Here is a 19563-nt window from a genome sequence, read left to right as displayed (position 1 = left end):
AGACAGGAGGGAGTCCTGGGCCCAATTAAAAGCTGTGTGGCTTGGGTGCGGGGAAAGGTGCAGGAGCTGGTTCCGTAGCCGGGAGCCTCCACACCTCTGCTCCTCTCTCTCCCGAGGCCCCGCTGCCAAGCCCCCACTTTCCCTGATATTCTGTCCTTCTCTTCTACTCTACTTCAAGCCCTTTCCCTCTTCCTTTATTCCCTGATTATCTGCAGCTGGAGAGATTTTTCCATCACAAAATCTGAAAAAATATCCTGCAGCTGAAAAAGAGGTCTCCAGAGGTCAATGCCCATATGGTGGTTCCTGAAGAGAGCCCCTGTTTAGGGGGACCCTCACCAACACTCACGGGACATCAGGTATGTTACAGGGTAGACCACCCCCAACAAGAGTTTGCTGTGACCCCAAGGCACGCACAGCATCCCTGCTCACTAAAGTGTAGTTGTTATCCGTTATTAAGAAGCAAAAATAAAAAAAATTTCTCATGTTTCTTACTAAAATTATTTATGAGTTAGAAAAAGAAATTGTAAAAGGAAAGAACAAATTTGACTCCATGTTAGATGTGTTCGTTTGGCTTTAAACCTGTACCTTGTTTTCTAGGCTCCGACTTGCTATCTCTGCACCTTTTGTAAAAAAAAGTTGCCTTTAGCCTGAAATATCCAGGACAGCCTATTCTCCGGGCTCTGATCTTTAAGGATATTAGCTCTTCTACACTTATGTACAGATGGCAAGTGGCAAAATAGATAATAACCTTTCTTTTATTTGGAGGTTTTACGGGGGCAACTTAATTTGACCCACCATGGACAGCTGCAGGAACAAAGGATTCCAAGGACAAATAATTCGTACAGCGAGAAGTTTGCAACAACCAACCACATCCCCGCCGCTTTTTAGTATAAAAGGAGACTGAATTCTGCTTTGGGGAAGAGAGTTCTACTGGATATCAATATGCCATTTTCTGGGTCTGCCAGATTTTCAAATGAAGTCACTATTCCTTACTCCAACATCTCATCTCCCCATTTATTGGCCTGTCATGCAGCAAGCAGAACAAGTTTGGACTTGGTAACAAAATGACTGCATTAGAGGTAGTATGTCTCCACTGTTTCCTCATTTCCAGTATGTCACAACCTATCAATTTTATATGCTGTTTAACAACATGACAAAGACCTATTATACGGAATTGATTCCACAGAAATAAAATTATTTCTACTCCCTCAAGACTTTTTTCTTTTCTATTTTATTTTGTTTTGCTTATTGAAAAGAAAATAAAAGTCAAATCATTTTATTTCATGTATTTTTATAGCTACATAATGTAAATACTACAAAAATATTTAAATTGCAATAAAAATTGTTCATATATTTGTATAAAGATATATACACAATCAATGCAGATTAGGAAAGGAGTAGATATTTACTAAAAATCTACTGCACATCCAGTCTTTTACAAGCATATCCTGGAATATAAGCTCTATTATCCAGGGGTCCCCCACCCCCATTCTCACTGCCGATTCCCTTAGTAATCAACTACCAAGGCACCAGCATAGAACCATGCGATCGCTATTTTAGGTATAAATGAGGGAATTAGCTCATTCAATTCTAAAACAGAAACCTTAAAATAAATACTGAACTTATTTACAGATAAACAAATTTGGACACAAAAAAGTACAGTTTCTCCCCCAAGACACAAAGATAATAATTGGTAAAGGCAAGATTTGAACTAATCTGCCTGATTCTAAAGCTAAGGTGGAAATCCCCTTCGACTGTGTAGGTCCAGCAGCACAGCCCATCACCCTATCTTTGTTCAGATCTGGCTTTAGACAGCCTGAGACAGCACCCCATTCCTATGGAACTCGAGGGCAAACAATAACAATAAGGATTTTATATTCAGTAGTTTCTTAGGTCTCAATTATATAAAGTGTCAGCAGGTCAGCAGAAAACTCTGGGAAATATGAGTGGGTCCAGAGCTTTTCGCTGATAAGAAACTCAATCTATCAGGACAGAGTGACCTTCCCATGAGTGGCCTCATGAACATAAACTAAAGGCAGCTGAAATGAAAACTAGCAAGAACATGGAAGTGAAGCAGGAAGGATCCCTACTATCCCCTGCCCAGTTGCCTCTTCACCCGCGTGGACAAGATGGCAGAAGACCCAGGTTCTTGTCTAAGTTACAACATCATGGATTCTCACCCATAAAATGTTGCGACTCTATGCTGTCTTAAGTCCTTTACAACTAAAATATGATGACACCAATATCTCAGCGGAATGTCTATGTCTCCACTTTCTCTCTTCTATTAGGAGACTATATCTATGGCCACAAACAGAAATTCAATTAAAAACACCATGCACGAAGCCTGGTGAAAGTCTGTGTAAGAGACATTGTTCTCACTCTCTGTGAATGAAAACTCAGAAAAAGTGGACCTTCTCCCTCTGCAAGTGGGAGGTAGACTGATTTTGTGTGTGTGTGTGTTTGCACGCACATGTGTGTGTGTAAATCATATAAAATATATTCTGGGATTTGCACAGTTTTTTTTATGATACTATCATTTCATGAGGATGAGCCAACCTTTAAAGTAATTTGAATCTATTTTTCTGAGAGGCTCTTTTGGTGGAGGATGGGAAAGGGGAAAGGAAAGGAGGAAAGAATTAAATGAAGCAAAGCTGTAAGAATACTGCTAGGGAAAGGCAAGACATTAATTTTGTTCCTACTTGCATCACACACAAATTAGGGACTGGCTTTCCCCCATGTCTTGTCAAGCACTGAGCTGCAGAAGAACAGGCGACAGCCCATTTCTCACTGAGCTTGTGACTGTATGTGACATCTTATAGACACAAATTATTTAACCTGATCAAACACTCTAGCAGCAGGATGTAATTCTCCTAATTTGAGAGACAAGAAAACAGGAAGTGAAAGACGGTATATAGCTTGACAAAAGTCAGAGGACAAGTAAACTAAAGAGGATGAATTCAAACTCAGATCTGAATGCAGAGTCTGATATTCCCACTCCCAGGGCTGGAAAATCCTTAACACAAGGTTCCCCAGCTCCTCTGCATTGTTCCTGGCACCAAGCATTTCCCATGGCGATGGTCTCCAATTCTCAGACACAGTGCTCTGTGCAGCCAATAACCTCCATTCGACCTTGATCATCTACCTACCACGCCTACCAGGCTTCACCATACAGGCAGGAAAGCTGGATTTCAAGTGCATACAAAGCCACCCTGGTTTAAGCTGGACTGTTTATCAGCTTTTCCAGCATATAGGCAGCCATGAAAGTGCTCACAGTTTGTACATGAGCCACACTACCTCTCTCCATCTGTCTCCCCACCTATACTACTTAGCTATGACCATTTTGAGAATCTTAGAAACAAATTTTTAAAAACAGAAAAGAAAGGATTCTGTAACAAGTACTTAATACTTACAATTTTAAATGAGAAGATACAAAGTGAGTATTTACAAACCGAATCTTCCTTCCTAGGTGTCAGTTTTAACAGTTAAAAAATATAATAGCAAAAATTTCTCACTTAAAAAATTAACAAAAACATCAACAATAATCTGGAATAAACTCAAAAACAATGCCCATGTTGTACATGGAGAAAGTACAGGACTGTACTGAGGGGTAAAGTAAAAGTGTGAAAGTAGAGACATCAACCTTTTGTATGGAGGAAAGCAGTTTTAAAGATGTACGTTCTCCTAAAGATAATTCAAAATTACTAAAAAATCCCATGACAACACTTATCTGTTTTTTTTTAACTTGAAAAAATTATATTAGAATTCTTCAGGAATAATAAAGTCATAATACAAGCCAAGAAATTTAGGGATCGAAAAAAGAATCAAAAAATTCGCACTGTAATATATTAAATAAATTTTTACAATATGTAAGATATAGTGCTAGAGTAAGAAAGTAAGATTGACAGAAATAAATCATGAGCTCAAAAAGAGACTCTAGTATACATAAGTATTTTTTACAGGTGGGATTTCAAATTAAAAAGCAAAGTATGAATTTAATAATTGTCTTGTTACAATCAGAGAATACCTGGAAAAAACAAATTCTATTCCCGTCAAAATGACCACAAGAAAAATTACAGAAAATGATGTAAATATTAGAAAGTACTAATAAGAGCAAATACAACTCTTTGCTCATATCAATTCAGCTTCTCCTCACTGTAACAAGTACCATTATCATCTCCATCTTAGAGATTAAAAAAACCTACAGAAGAAATTTATACCATTATAAGAAAGCATTTCTAAGAATAAAACCCAAAAAGAAGACATTTACTATCTTAAGATTATTTTGGGCCACAACAATAATGAACCTACTGAACAAAATGAAAGGCAAGAAATGACAAGTAAAAGCTCTCTGATACATGTTGATGAAGACAAGGGGTTAATGTTCATAATACACATTGAGCTGTCACAAAGCAGCAAGAAGCTCCCCCACTTAAATGTTTGCAAAGGACAAAAGGGATCATTCACTTTTTAAAAGTCAGATGGCTAATGAGTGAAAAATGCTCAAAACCTCACTGGTCATCAAGTGCAAACTAAAATAATGAAAATCATTTTGCTCGTCATATTGGCAAATATGTTTAAAACATATTATAGCTAGTGTCCATCTTTGAGACAACAAACTGTGAGCGATCTTTTGGAGGATGACATGTCAATGGATATGTAAACTCTGAAAAACGTGTGTGCACACAGGCTGAACTCCACTTTTAGGAATCGTTACATTTAGAAAAAATCAGTTCAAAAAGATGTACTCATCAGAACATTTGCACAGCACTGTTTACAATGGTGGGAAGAAATGCTGAAGTGAAATCATATCCAGCGATAGAGAATTGGTTACATAAGTTATTCTACATCTTTTCATTCCCCACAGGAGAAGGAATTTCAAGATTAACTTGAAAGCATCCTGTGATGTATGAAGTTGTCACATCCAAGGACTAAATTTCCAGAAACCTTAGCTAAAGGAATACTCATACAAGATCACAGAAATGTTTGCACAAGAAGGATGCCAGTCAAACACCCTTTCTGGCAGTGGAAAATGGAGAAAACTTAAGTGTTCACCATCAAGACAATGATGCGGTAAATCACGGAGAGCTGTGGGCACTAAAGTTGCAGCGTTTCAGCGTGGTCCAAGGCCTTGTCCACAGTACTCTCCCACGAAAGGTGTCGTTACACAAGAGACCAAACCTGCACATCAGGAGACCCCTTTACTCTATCTGAAAGGACCGGGTGAGTCTGGAGTGGGAGGAGGTCTATGATATATACGTTAGTGAATAAACCGAGCTACAGAAAACATATAGTATGGCCTTATTTTTCAATAAAGCATATATACACACACATATAGATAGATTTCTCATATACGTGTATGTATGTGTGTATATATATATGACAAAGGCATAAAGGTCATGAAATATATACTCCACATTGTCAGCAGTTTTTACTCTCAGGAAAAAAGGGGAAGGGAAGTTGGGGACTTTCGGTACCACAACAGATCTCTTTTCAGAATTTCAGTTAAGTATACTTGGAATTTAAAAGTTTATTTAAGTCCAAAGTAAAATGGACGATGCCTCCACAAGACAGAATGCTATACTGGTCATTAAAAATCATGTCAGGGGAGATAGAATATTGTAGAAAAATGTGTAATAAGCCGAATGGAAAATGGAGGTGTCCACACAGTAAACAGGCACACAGTGCTCGCTGGTTTTTATGACAGAGCTGATACACGCTGATGAAAAGAACAGAAAATAGATGTTAAAGTGTTAATTATTATCTCTGAGTACTGGGACCAGGATAGACCCTTTTGACTCTTTTTTCAGAATTTTATATTAAATACACATTATTTTTCATCTGAAAAATGCATTTTTAGGTGTCTAGTACCACACATTGGAAAAAATACATGAGTAGTTACAGAAACAAATAACTAGGAGACACCGCAGCACCGTCACACAGTGTAGAAAGGGCGATCCTGAATAACACCACGCAGTTACATAAGGACACACAAAGTGAGAGCACCCGCTGTAACAGGACGCGGCTCCCTTCCATTTGTCAGTTGTGTCTTCAGGGCTGAGGCAGTTCTGAGCACGGCCAGTGTCAGTGCTGGTGTCTGGATGGATGCCACTGGAGGTGAAGGCACCTGCAAGCCGAGAGGAAGAACAGAAATCATCCTCTGCTTTTTCTGTCTTGTTTCTTTGTTACTTTTAAAGAGAGGCGTAAATAAGATAAACTGAATCTTCCTTACTGAAATTTCAGTAATGAAGCCATTTTTAAAGTGTTCACAACTTATATTCTGCCTATAACTGTCTTTTCAAAAAAGCCTCATATTTATTAAATGTTAATTAACTCAGTTAATTAACTACCTGTTGAAACCTTTTAAAAAACATGAAATGCACTACGTGAAAGCACCACACATGCAGTGACTAGCTCAGCTGTCTTTACGGCAGTGCAGTCAGCCCCCACCATCCCGAGACCCTGAACTCCTGATGCTGGGAAGAGAGCACGCTGCTTCCTCAGATGGAGAGAAACGGTAAAAGCATTTTCTGAAATCTACAGCACTGACAAAACATAACTGACAAATCCCAGGCTCCTTTGAGGCTGTCATTTTCCGTTTCTGGCCAACACCCGTCAATGAGCAGAACCACCCCATTCCCGAGTCATGGGACTCACGTGGGCAGCAGTTTTGGAGAAATTTCCAGTTATAGAATGTTAACCAACTATACATAAAACTCTGAAAAAGAAAAGATGCAATACTCAGATTTTGGAAGACACTCAAAATATTCTCCTAAGTCTTAGTATTTGGAAAGGCTGGGCTTCTCCTAAGCCACTTATTTATTTCACAGCCAGTGAGCATCTCCCACAAACCCTGCTTCCCTGTGTGTGCTGGGAGCCTCAGGCACATTGATGCTGTCTATCTTATAAGTCACAAGGCAGAGGCGTGTGTCTCACGCCTGCAACTCTCACACAGGCTCAACTCCGAGCCTCAATTTGTGAACTTGGCCCCATTTTCTCACCTGTTTATTTGGTATCTGTTCTTCTGTAAGCTGCCTGAAGTGCTTCTTGGAACAAGTCAGAAGAATGAGTGGGTAGAGAAATGGACAGATGGACAGGTGAGAGATGGGCAGACAAACAGGGAGACTCCAAGAGAAGGGGAGCAAACAAAATTTCCTATGCAAAACCCTCTTCTAGTCAAGGAAGAAAACCATCACGAAGAAGTGTGAAGAGGCAGGTGGCTTAGGACTGTTTCCTGGATTCCATCAAAAGTCACACCACGTGATGAGAGGGTAGAAGTATAAATAATAAAAGAAAAAAAGCATGCATGTTTGAAAAATATATCTACATTATGTACTTTCTAAAGAATAGATTTATATCAGCAAGGCTCAATAACACAATCTTTGGGTATTTACAGAAGTGAGAATCCCATCTCCAATCCGCAAGACATCCCTTCGGAGCACTGAGGGTCTACACGGTGCGATCATAAAGCCGTAACCGCAAAAGCTGTGCTATCCTGCACTTACGAGGAACGAGCAGCTGTGCTTGGCCTGCCCACGCGCGTCGTTTACAACCCACAGCACCTCTACGGGGGAGGGATGACTGGCGAGCCCTGTCTCTGCAGGAAAGAAAAAAGTCCGGGAGAGGCTAAGCCGACCTACAAGTTCTCCATTTCACAGGACTTGTCACTCCAGAGCAGGACTCGAACTCGGCCCACGTTTGTAACCACAGTACTACCGTAATTTATGTGCTTTTTGTGTGTATAATACATTTGTTTCTGGCATGAAAGGATATTTAATAAATGATCGGTTGTCTTGTATATTTCATTAGCTCACAATCTTTATATTTTTGAATTGTACTCTTCCCCTGGAGAAATGAACGGAAAGAGCAGTGGTCAGAATGAGGTGGGGCTTCATTCTTTTTCTGTTACCTCATCTCATCCAAGTCCCCAACCAGGGAGAAGGAGCAAATGTTCTCTTCATCTTTTAAAGAGAGGGCTCCAGTGATGGTGATTTACTCAACTCCAAAACTAAGTCTGGGGGAAGGGCACATGCAGCAACGAGAGCAGTATCACCTGTAGGAAGGCAAAAAGAGCTCAGGGGATGGCTCAATGGGTCAGCCTGATTTAATTTCAATTGATAATTCAATAACACACTCTAAAAATACTAGCATGCAATGGATTTGCTCTTTCTTGACATCTAGCAAGTTTCCACAGCCGACATGTAACATTATCATGAACTAGTGAAAAGAAGAGTCCACAGACAAGGAAAATCAATGCCACAGGCAGGCTGAAACCCAGGCTGGAGGAAAGGAAGAGAAAGGGCATATTTAAGAAGAGGGGAAAGTCTGGGAAAAAGACATCATCACAAGGGCTCTCAAGCATCATCCAGCAATCATATAATCATTCTTTCAAGAGAGAGTTACTTAGGTCCTATTTTGTGCGAGATTTTACAAAGGGCAAAGAGAGACCACAGCGTCCATGGTGACAGCAAGTTGCGGGGCTATAATACAATTCTAATCTTGGTACCTTGCACAATTGTCCTCAGTATAAAGGCAAAAATTAAAGTAAAATAATACTATGTAAACCATACACATTGCTGAAATAAATTAAAGAAGACCTAAATACCTGGAAAGACAAACCACGCAAATTCCTGGATCACATGACAATATTCTTGGGATGGCAGTGCTCCCCAGAGTGAAGCACACATACAACGTGTTCTCGAACACAATCCCAGCGAGCTCCTCAGCAATAACTGACTAGCTGCTGCTACAATTCATATGGGAATTCGAGGGTCTCTGTAACCAAAACGTACCTGAAAGAGTAGAACAAAGTGAGAGGACTTGTAATTCTCAATTTCAAACATTACAACTGTATCTACAAGTGAGATTAGAGGCCATTTTTAAGGTATTATTGTGTTTATCCTTATTTTCTAAATTCTGTACAACGAATATACCTGTTAGAATAAGAAAAATAAAAACTAAAGTATCTTTTAAAACATGCACACCGATTCACTCATTGGGGAAAATTATTTTAACTATAAAGAGGTAAACAAATATCTAGTGAAAAAGGACTACTTAAAAACAAGTCTGCATTTACAATTTTCATAAATTGAAAACTGAAAAGCACAAACACATCAAATTTCTAGGGAGACTGGTGAAACATATTAATAATTATTTTCAAAAATTCTAATTGCACAATGAAAACACAAGAAAGAGAAAATCGTGATTGACAGGAAACTGCGAACACGTGGAGAGCAAAGGCCTTGAAATCACTGTTCCTTTAACTCTGCTACTAGCTCAATAGGAGAGGAAATTCCTCACTGAGGGGACAGTGGAATCCCATGCATAAGATAGGATACACAGTACAAACTGCAGTAGTATCGGGAGTGAATATGTTAGAAGAATTCTGAAGTTACAACATTGCTGAAAAACTATAAAAACACTGACAGACAGATTAAAACACACAGTCATACATATTATATAGAAACATGAACTCTGCTCCCATGTTGCATAGAAATACAAACATATTTGTTCATTTATGGGCACTGATTACTTTATCCCAGGTAGAATATTTCAAGTAAAACAAATAATCAATATTACACTCCTATTGTCAAATGTACTTGATAACTTACTCTGCTATGTAACCATATGTGTCTAAGATAGATCTAAAATTAGTGAAAAAGAGCTTTGTATGGTTTCTTGAATTCTTCTCAAAATTCCAAGCTTAATTTTAAAATAGATCTGAGCAGTATTTCTATATTACCTTTTCCCTTGTGAAATGAACAACACAGTCTGTTGTCAAAATTCTGTCCTTACAATGATTCACGAGCACCGTATCCTCACAAAACTGCTGGACAGCAAGTCACTATCCAGACACTGTGACCAAATAAATGAAACAGAAGGAAGACAGTGATCCTATTCTGGAGGGCTTATAGTCTGTGTCAACACTGGGGTTTTTACTTGATTGGTTTGATTGGGTAGCAAAATAAAATCAATCAAGTACTTTCTTTGAGCATTCTATAAGTCATGACTGTTTTTAGTGTCATTAGCAGGAAAGACTTAAGCATGACTTGGTTAGGTCAACTAGCAACAATCATCACTGGAGAGTGAGTAATAAAGAAGTTAACTGATAGCAATGCTTCTGCCTACATGAGACCTAAAATAAATCTACACTGATATCCGAAAGGAAAATAAGGAGATGAGGTCCCCAATGAGAAAACAAACTAACAAGAAATCAAAAAATGAAAGTCATTTTCATTAACGATTCCAGGCAGTAGTGGAGCATGGTGGTGAAGATCACAAATGCTGGGAACAAACATGAGGGTCTGAAATCCCACAGCACTAGGTAGATGTGACACTGATATTTCAGTGAAATTTTCTGCATCTCAGTCTCCTATCCATAGACTGGGGACAACAACTGCACCCATCTCCTATAACGGTCCTAAGAATTAAGTTATTTTATATATAAAAGCTTAAATAAAATACCTCAGAGTTTAAATAATACCCCAAAAGCACAAGAAACAAAGAAAACAGAGACAAATTGCAGTTCATCAAAATTTAAAACTTTGCTTCAAAGGGCACCATCCAGAAAGTGAAACAACAACACAGAGGAGAAAATTTTTTCAAATCACTTATCTGGTAAGGAATTTGTATCTCAAAATGAAGAAAAAAAACCCCTACAACTCAACAATAAAAAGGCAACTCAATTAAAAGTTTAATAAAATATCTGAAAAGGCATTTTTCAAGGAAAATATACAAATGTCCATAAAGCACAATGTAATGATGTTCAATAGCATTAGCTGTAAGGGAAATCAAGTCAAAACCACTAGGAGAAACCGCTTCACACTCACTACAATAGGGTATAATAAAAAAAAAAGCGTAACAAGCACTAAAGAGGACACAGAGGAAGCGGAGCACGCAGTCCTTGCTGGTGAGGATGTAACACAGCGTGGCCACTTTGGAAAACAGCCTGGCAGGGCCTCAGAGAGTTGAACATTTCGTTTCTGACTTACCCAGCAATTCTGCTCTCTGGGCACACACGTAAGAGAACTGAAAACAAATATCCACATAAATAATACCACATGAGTGTTCACGGCGACATTACTCATCACAGCCAAAAACAGAAACAACCCAAATGCGTATCACCTGATGAATGGGTAAACAGTGGGGCCCAGCCATAGAGTGGAATGTTATTCAGCAATAGCATAGCATAGAATAGTGACTAAGGCCACAACATGAGCAAATATTGAAAACGTTACTCAGTGTGAAAGAAGTCAGTCACAATAGACGTTTCCACTTATATGAAGTGACTCGATTTACATGAAATGTCCAGCACAGGCAAATCCACAGAGAGAAAAGTGGCTCCTTGGGGCTGGGGGAGGATGGGGAAGATGGGAATGTCTGTTTATGCGTACAGGGCTTCCTGTTGGGGGGATGAAAATATTCTAAGATTGAATGGGATGCACAATTCTGGGCATAGAGTAAAAACCGATGTACATTTTAATGGGTGAATTGTATTAAAACTCTTAAGAACAAAAGGACCTTGGGCCAGTATCTTCCATAGTAAATGCAAATTGCTAACTTTTATTAGAGGAAAAAGAAACTGCTCTCAGCATGAAAGCAGGAGATCAGCAAATGTGAGTTAACCGAAATTGGACAAGAGCATTTCACTTGAAACAGTTGCTGAGTGTACACGAAATATTCAGAAATAGGAAAATCACCTTGACATCACGAGGAAGCATTCTGTTTCAAATACAGATCAAGGATTCGGCAAGCCCAGCTGCCAGAAATGACCAGAGAAGAAACCTGGTTTATAAAACTAGCACCAGAGACAACAAGGAAATGGTGATGAGGAAAGCAGGCGGCAAATATCTGGAACAGTTCACTACAAATAATTTCTCCACCAATAATTGAAAAATAAAATGAAAGTGATGAAATGCTCTGTTGACATCTCGAGAATGGGCTTCCTTCGGTGCTCGACTGTTCTGTAACCCCGATTGAGAGACTAAGGAGAATCAGCATGGCTCCTGGGGGTCCCCAAAGGACTGCCCACCAGCACGCTGACCACCATCACATCTGCCAGGTTTGAATTGCAGAGAAGAGACCAAGTTCTGAAAGGCACAGGAAATATTGACAAGGGAAGAAAACGCTGAGGTCAGTCCTGGGACAGAGGCCCTCTGAGCAGAGGCCAGAAGGCTGCAGGTGAACTGCAGTAGACCTGGGGCAGGAAGGGATCACGGGGGAGCATATCTCAATTCTCTTCTGTCTCTGCCTCCGGTAGGAGAGATAAAGCCTGCATCCTTCTCACCTGGAACTGTGGGTTCTGGCTGGAAGAAGTCTTACTGACAAGGAATGATTATTCAAGACTCTGTGGAAAAAGTCAAGAAATCGAGAGGGATTAGGGAGCCATCTCCATGAGCCTCTCAAATGCTCCCATATTTATAGGGTATAATCAAAGGAAAACTTCATTAACAGTTGTGAGATAGTAAGGAGGAAATTCGGGAAAGACAGGATGAGGCAGAGATTGTAGAATACACAATGAGTACAAAGGATTAGTGTATCTTTAGGGAAGTAATGGGGTGAGGGGAACAAGATATATTTTTAGATATGTTCATTAAAAAGCAGACCACCAGACCAGCCAGGTCCTTGTTTTGGGGATAATACATTATCTAACAACACACAAGCCCAGCGTTTATAGCTGAGGGTCTCGGTCCTTGCTTTACAACCAGCAGAGTGCTATCTAAAACCTCAACTACACAAGCAAAGCATTGTCTCTGCTTTTTAAGGTAAGGAGTCTGGAGTGAGGATGCACAGGAACTTGCTTGTAAAGCAGTATCAAAGCATATTTTTTCTTCTTAAAATTCAGAGGCGACTGGGGTGTGTTACAATTTGTTAACCCAATCATCTGCTTCCACATGGAACCATTATGGAGGACACCCTAGGATGAAAATCCTGGATGTGGGTCTTTTCCTGCCATCTTCAGCCACTCTATCAGGGTCTAGGCACATCCGTGAATAACGATCCTACAGTACCACTCACTCTCTTAACTCCTGGTGATTGAAACTTAATTTTAGCTCTACACAACTTAACGTAGAAAAGTTTCAGCAATAAAAGATATAATATTCCATTTATATCTCATCATATTACTGATTTTCTGATTGCTCTAAGCTGCTTCTACTTGGTAAAGCACCTCATTCTGAAGCTGAATTCAGTAATTTCCATTGTGCATTTCTAGCCAGTTTGGGCTCGCTAACTTCTTTTGGTCAAATATCGATATACTTAATTGATTTCTTTGTTTATCAATTTCAACCAGGAGGAGAGGGAGTGTCACTCTTTTCCTCAGCCCACCCTCAACTCTTTTCCCATCAACTCAGGCCTCCTGAAAACAAAACAAAGTATTTTTTCCCTTCTACTCTTTCCACAAACCCAACAGGAAACATCAGCCTGGAGAAAGAATTCAACACAAATGTTAAAACAAAAATCTATAAACCTGAAACAATACCATCTCCGAATCATGATACACAATGACATGAGATTAAGTGTGTCAGGCACAAAGCATGAGGGAGCCTGACTACCTGATTTCTATTCTTCAAAGGAAGGAAGGTTTTCGTATTTTTTATTATCATTCTTGGTCATTGTTTCTGATTATGCCAAAAAATAATTTATGAAATAATTATGCACTGCAATAACTGATTTTTATTGTATCAATTTTAGAAGGCATTCAGAGGGGATAGGAAAACCCACCTCTGTAAAAAATGCAAAATTTCTTCCCCTGTTAAGAACACATATACAAAATGCAACAGAGAATTCAAATTCTTGTGGAGAGGAGCAAAAGACACAGAATCAAATCAAAGTCATTACAATGAGTCAATTTAAAATTCACTGGACAAACATGCTCAATGCATACAAATAATTTTAAAGGCACACTGCAAACCATTCACTTAATGATCTGCAGGCTAGAGGAAGAATTTCACTCTTTAACAGACAACAGAAATCAATAGGGTGCCCCACCAAACAAGGAGCAGTGAACAATCAGGTTTTTAACAGTTCTGAGAAATCAGCATGTTCTAAAGATCAAAATCCAGAAATTTTAAACATTCATTCAAACCACAATGAAAAAGCACTTAAAGAAAAAAAAAAAAAGAAAGTAAGCACATAGATCATTGCAACAGAACAATGAGAATTTCTTGTACCGCTAGAAGAAAGAACAGGCTATAGCCTTTTACTTGAAAAGAGACTACTTTTAAAAATAACTGCTAAAACACATTTCATCATTCATGTTGCATTTAAAAATCTGAGGTACATGTATCTGATCAGAAAAGCAATTCTGAGTAATAGTATGTTACAATTCAGTGCCAGTTTGCTTTAGAAGAAAAGAGAAAAGTTACTGTTTCTAATTCTGCACAAAGTTTAAAGAACCTCCCTGCCTCTATCTCCTCCCATTTCCTAAGCTCATGCTCCCTAATCCTTCTGAAACAAGTATGAGAAAGTCTTATTCCCAATATGCCAAATGACAACTGAATATCAATTTATTAGTGTAAATATATGCCAACACCTTGAAATGGAGGAGAAAGGTATCAGAAGTCTATATGGAATTTCTTTCTACCTTCTTGAAATCACACACACCAACGTTCACACAGACACAGACACAGACACATACCCCCTGGATTACTGGGCACTTCACAAGCTTAGTACTTACAACTTGTAGAAGGTAACTTTGTAGTTACTTTAAAATACAAAACTGTCAGCTTTTGAAAGCCTTCATCATCTGCTAAACCATCTAAATATCAAAGAGACCCAATTAGCCTTCTCTGTAGAATGTAATTTCCCTTGATGGCAAAACAGTCTCTAAGAAGTACTGGATCAAAGATTCGTGTTTATCACTACCTATGATCGTTTTTAAGCACATTAACAGATTCAGAAATGTATGTCTCAAAAACATTTATTCCTATTGAAATAGTATACGTGTTCAATTGTCTATACAGTGACTAGGTCCCATGATGGTGTTTAAGAGCTATTTTGTGTATAGCAATATTTACCTTCAAGTGCAGAAAAGGAGGGTGTGTATTACTCAGTTGTAGAGCACCTGCTTAGCATGCACAATGTCCTGGCTTCAGTCCCCAGTACCTCCAAAAAAATAAATAAAAATAAGTGCATATTTAAAAATAAGAATTAAGTTATAAAAAATGCAGACTAAAAACCACTGCAATCTAGGTGCTACAATTATACTAAAAAAACAAGTGTTTCTATCAAATATTAACTATATGCCAATCACAGAGACAACCAAAAGTCACACCTGAAGCATCACGTGTGATTCTCAGCAACCCTATTAAGTAGACACGGATGAGAAACCCGGCTCTGCGGATGAGGAGACGGAGCTCGGAGGAGCCGGGGACGCTGACTGTCCTGCTCCCCGTGACACCGCGTCAGCCCAGGGCAAGTGCTGACAGAGCTGCACTGAGGGGACACCCAGCTGCATGGAACCTTGGGGCACTGGGGAGTCCCAGAAAACACTAAAAACTTTTCAGTGAAAAACCAGCTAAAATATATTACACTGTGCTGCATCCTTTAAACAGGGAAAGTGACTGAGACCTTTTTGATGCCTCCGTGTCCTTTCTGCCATTATCAGTTACTTGCCCTCACAGTGCGACCAGTGATGATCTGGACCCCATATGAAGTGCACTCAGATGGAAGAGCTTTTAAAGCTGGTTTATGAAGTTTGTAAGACTGTCTATGACTCACAAAGGCGGTCATTCATCACTTCTCACCGGTGTGGACGTACCACCTGAAATCACTCCTTTCTGCTTTTTAAAATCCCTTCATCTACTCCAGACTTTTCAACAGCAAAGAAGTAGCTCAACCACAGACAGTGGACAGCTTTTCACCAAATGGACTCGAACAGCCCATCTGACAACCTGGAAGCCCTTGTCTTCTATTAAACCCACTTCCAGGTACTTCATCATTTTCTGATTGGTGGACTCGGCCTCTGACTGGCCTACTCAGAGAGCTCCCAACCTCACATCCAGGGGTGGGAGAGGACCATGCTGTTGGGGGAAATCAGTGAGGAAGCTGGACATCCTCCAGCCACGTCTGCACGGGTAGAAGTGCCTCAACGTGCTCAGAAATTATACCGTCATCATCCCTGGGCTCCCATGGACTGGTTTCACATTAACCAAGCTCATGAGACACTGATGCAAGAAAACCAGAAACTTAAATTTTTAATGTAACAGAAGATGTGAATCTATGAACCAGACTGAAATATCAGAGTTCAACCATGAGTACATTTTCTCCTCCACGGCCCAATCACGGGCAGGCAGTCACATGGCAAGCAGGGACAGAAACGGAGCAGGAAGGGTTTCTAGATTAATTCAATGGACTATATTTCTATTATACGAACAGATCTACTGCCCAGAAGTCAATTAACGCCAATCACGGTGCACTCTCCGTGGGCAGCGGCCAAGAAATGACTATGAGCTCCTGTGTAACACTCCTTTCCCTGTCCTTTCTAGGCTAACTGATGCACAGAGGTATAAAGATTCAGGGATGTCGATAATGCTAAACACCCAAAGCCCATCTCTGGGAACCTCAAAACCAGACAGCCAGGGTTTAAATACCAGCTCTGCCAATTACTAGTTCTGTGATTTTGCCAACTTAATTACCCTCTGTGTGCCTCAATTTCCACACTGTAAAACTGGGATAACAATCAAACCTTCCTTACTCGCTTGTTGAGAAGATTGAAGGATTCATTTCTGTAAAATGCTCAGAAAAGAATGTAGCACATTTTGGGTGTTCAACAAATGTCAACTTAATATCAAATGGTTTTACAAGTCTCCCCTCTAATCATCTTATCTGTTTCCTGGCTAGCCTAAGTCCCAAATAAAATCCTTATTTCTCCTTTTACACACTCTTGGGGAGCACCCTTATGTTCCATCCAACCACCTGTTTAAACTGAGGGAGTGGATGTCTCCTAACCACTCCTCTGGGCCATGGAGGGTGCTTCTCCCTTCACACCCCTGGCCCCTGGCCCACAGCTAGCACTCATTACACTAACAGAGTGAGGTGTGAGTCCGGGGAGACAAGCAGGGCATGTGAAACCCTTCCTTTCACTCCAGTGTTGGTCACCATTGGGAAGCACGCGGGATGCTCAGCTCCATGTCAGGAAAGCCCTGTGCATGAAAGGGCAGGTCTTCTCAAGGGAAGGCTCGCTGTGGCCCAGAGCTACATGGGACAGGGTGAGTCTGTATTTCTGGGACACAGTATCATGACACGCATTTTCCCACAGCCTTGAAGTTCATGGAGAACGTGGCTTCATCAGTAACAAAGAAGACATTTATCGCCTGCCTACTCTTTTGTGTCATCTCTCAGTAGGCTGCTGGAGACAACATATGTATAAGTATTGGATCTCCTTAAACCCCCAAATATATGAAGTAACAAATAATTCTGTGGCTTAACGTTGGTTTAGGGCGACTGTGTAACAGTTCTGACTCTGCTGATGCTAAATTATGGGTATAGGAACTATGGAACCTCCTCAAATATCTTTCATCATAAAACCATCTCTTCTTATTTTCCTGTTTCTTAGTGATTGCCAAAGACTCTCAAATGATGGCTTCACACAAAACAGCAGCTAAAGTTTAAGAGCCCTCTTGACATACACACTGTGGTAAACACTGCACATAATTTCTAATTCTCACAATTCTACAAATCAGATACGAATGTCCCCATCTCACAGACGAGGGAAAAACTCAAAACGAACTGACTCAGGCTCAAGTGGCTCAGTGGCAGCGCGTGCAGGCAAACCATATCAAAAACTACACCCCTTCGTATATGTACCAAATCTCCTACCACCAATTAACACACAGCGGCGGGGTCAAAACTCAGGGAACTCAATACACTTTTCACCTTTAAGGTCCTCCAGATGCCGCTTCTAGCTGTTTTATAAAATCCCGGCTCACTGGTTTCTAACACTAGAAGAAAAGCCCGATTTTGCTATTGTTTGCACAGCAAGTCTGAAATGTTCACAGTGAGATGACAGAATAAATCTAAGATATAAGCAGAATAACTTTTCCAGTTAGACAGACATAATGGACATTGGGCTATTCTGAAGCATTAAGTAAAGCAATCAAAATAAAATAACGTTGTTTAAGCCTCCTTTTACAAACAGGAAAGTTAAGACTGTAAGTAGGTGCAACAGTGCCACCTATGGGTAAAATGACCTTCCAGGTTACCAGGAAAGATGCAACACAAAAATTGCCTGTAGGATCAGTAACGAGAATCAGATAAATAAAACTTATGTAGCACATGCTGCACTTTGATTCGGGGGAAAGGAGGGATATTCAGTATTTAATCTGATATTGCTAATACTCCTGAATATAAACAGAAGATATAGGCTCATGGAAACTCATCTTAGAAGAGGAAAGAATCCAGTTCAGCCACTTCATTTCACAGGAGGGGAAACTGAGACATGGGATCTGTCCTCCTGGCAATCAGCAGCAAAGCTCTCCTATGCTTCATGTCTTGCACTGTAGCAAAAACCAACAGATCTGTACTAGGCCTATATTCATAAAATTCACGTTTGTATTTTTCCAACAGTAGGTTATCTAAGTATCTTGCAAAATACTAAAAGAGCCAGGATATCATACAATTTTGTTGCCATACAAAAACATTTATTTACATAATAAAACAGCATGAGCTTTATTCTCTCTATTAAAAAAGTGACATGTCAAATCAATGTTTTGATATTTTAAACCTGTTAAGAATGTAGAAAAAAATCAAAATTTTCTTTAATCACAAAATAGAGGAGCTTATTCCCTGAAAATGATCAATATAGATTTTACTAAACTTAACGGATCTGGTCAGAATCCCACGAATTTAAATGTCTGAGTGGATGGTTACACGGCAACATAAATTCTGATTTGTAACAATACATATTCTGTGTAAATAATCTTCAAGGTCATCTGATTAAGGCAATTTAACTAGTCCCTGTCTCACTAGAATGATACAGATTTCATTAAAACTTCATACTACACCAAAAAAAAAAATGAATCCTTGTTACTTTAAACCATATTCAAATATATCATACAAATACATATTGAATATGTATCAGAAATAAGCGACACTCTTTAGTATTCAGAGTTGATCCTTCTAAAATATCTGTCATTGTGACAGCACACTTTTATTAAGCACCTCTTGGGTTCATTGTATACAAGGCATCTACCTCTCACAGTCAGACAAATTAAACGATATTACTCAAATTTCACAAATGAGGAAATGTACTTAAGCCATGAAAATAACGTACATATTCATCAACAGGAAAGAAAAGAGTAAAGACTTTTCTTACAATATTCACTGACAATCTTTTCTTCCATATTAAAACTACATAAAACCAATTCAGTCTTTGTAAGTATTTCTGTCAAAAAGGGCCACAAGAGAAAAACAAGCAACATCATTAGCAGTGGTTGGACTTTAAGAGCTCACTTCTCTTTTGCACTATAATTATTTTTAATGTTTTGTTTTTAGTGCTTACAGAGCACTAAAATAAAAAAAATAACTTTTTATGTAATTACCTGAGAATTAAAAATTTGTGAAAAT

This window comes from Vicugna pacos, unplaced genomic scaffold, assembly GCF_048564905.1.
Source record: "Vicugna pacos unplaced genomic scaffold, VicPac4 scaffold_21, whole genome shotgun sequence".
NCBI classification, from domain to species: Eukaryota; Metazoa; Chordata; class Mammalia; order Artiodactyla; family Camelidae; genus Vicugna; species Vicugna pacos.
The sequence above is the reverse complement of the archived record's forward strand: the minus strand, read 5'-3'. Positions refer to the sequence as shown.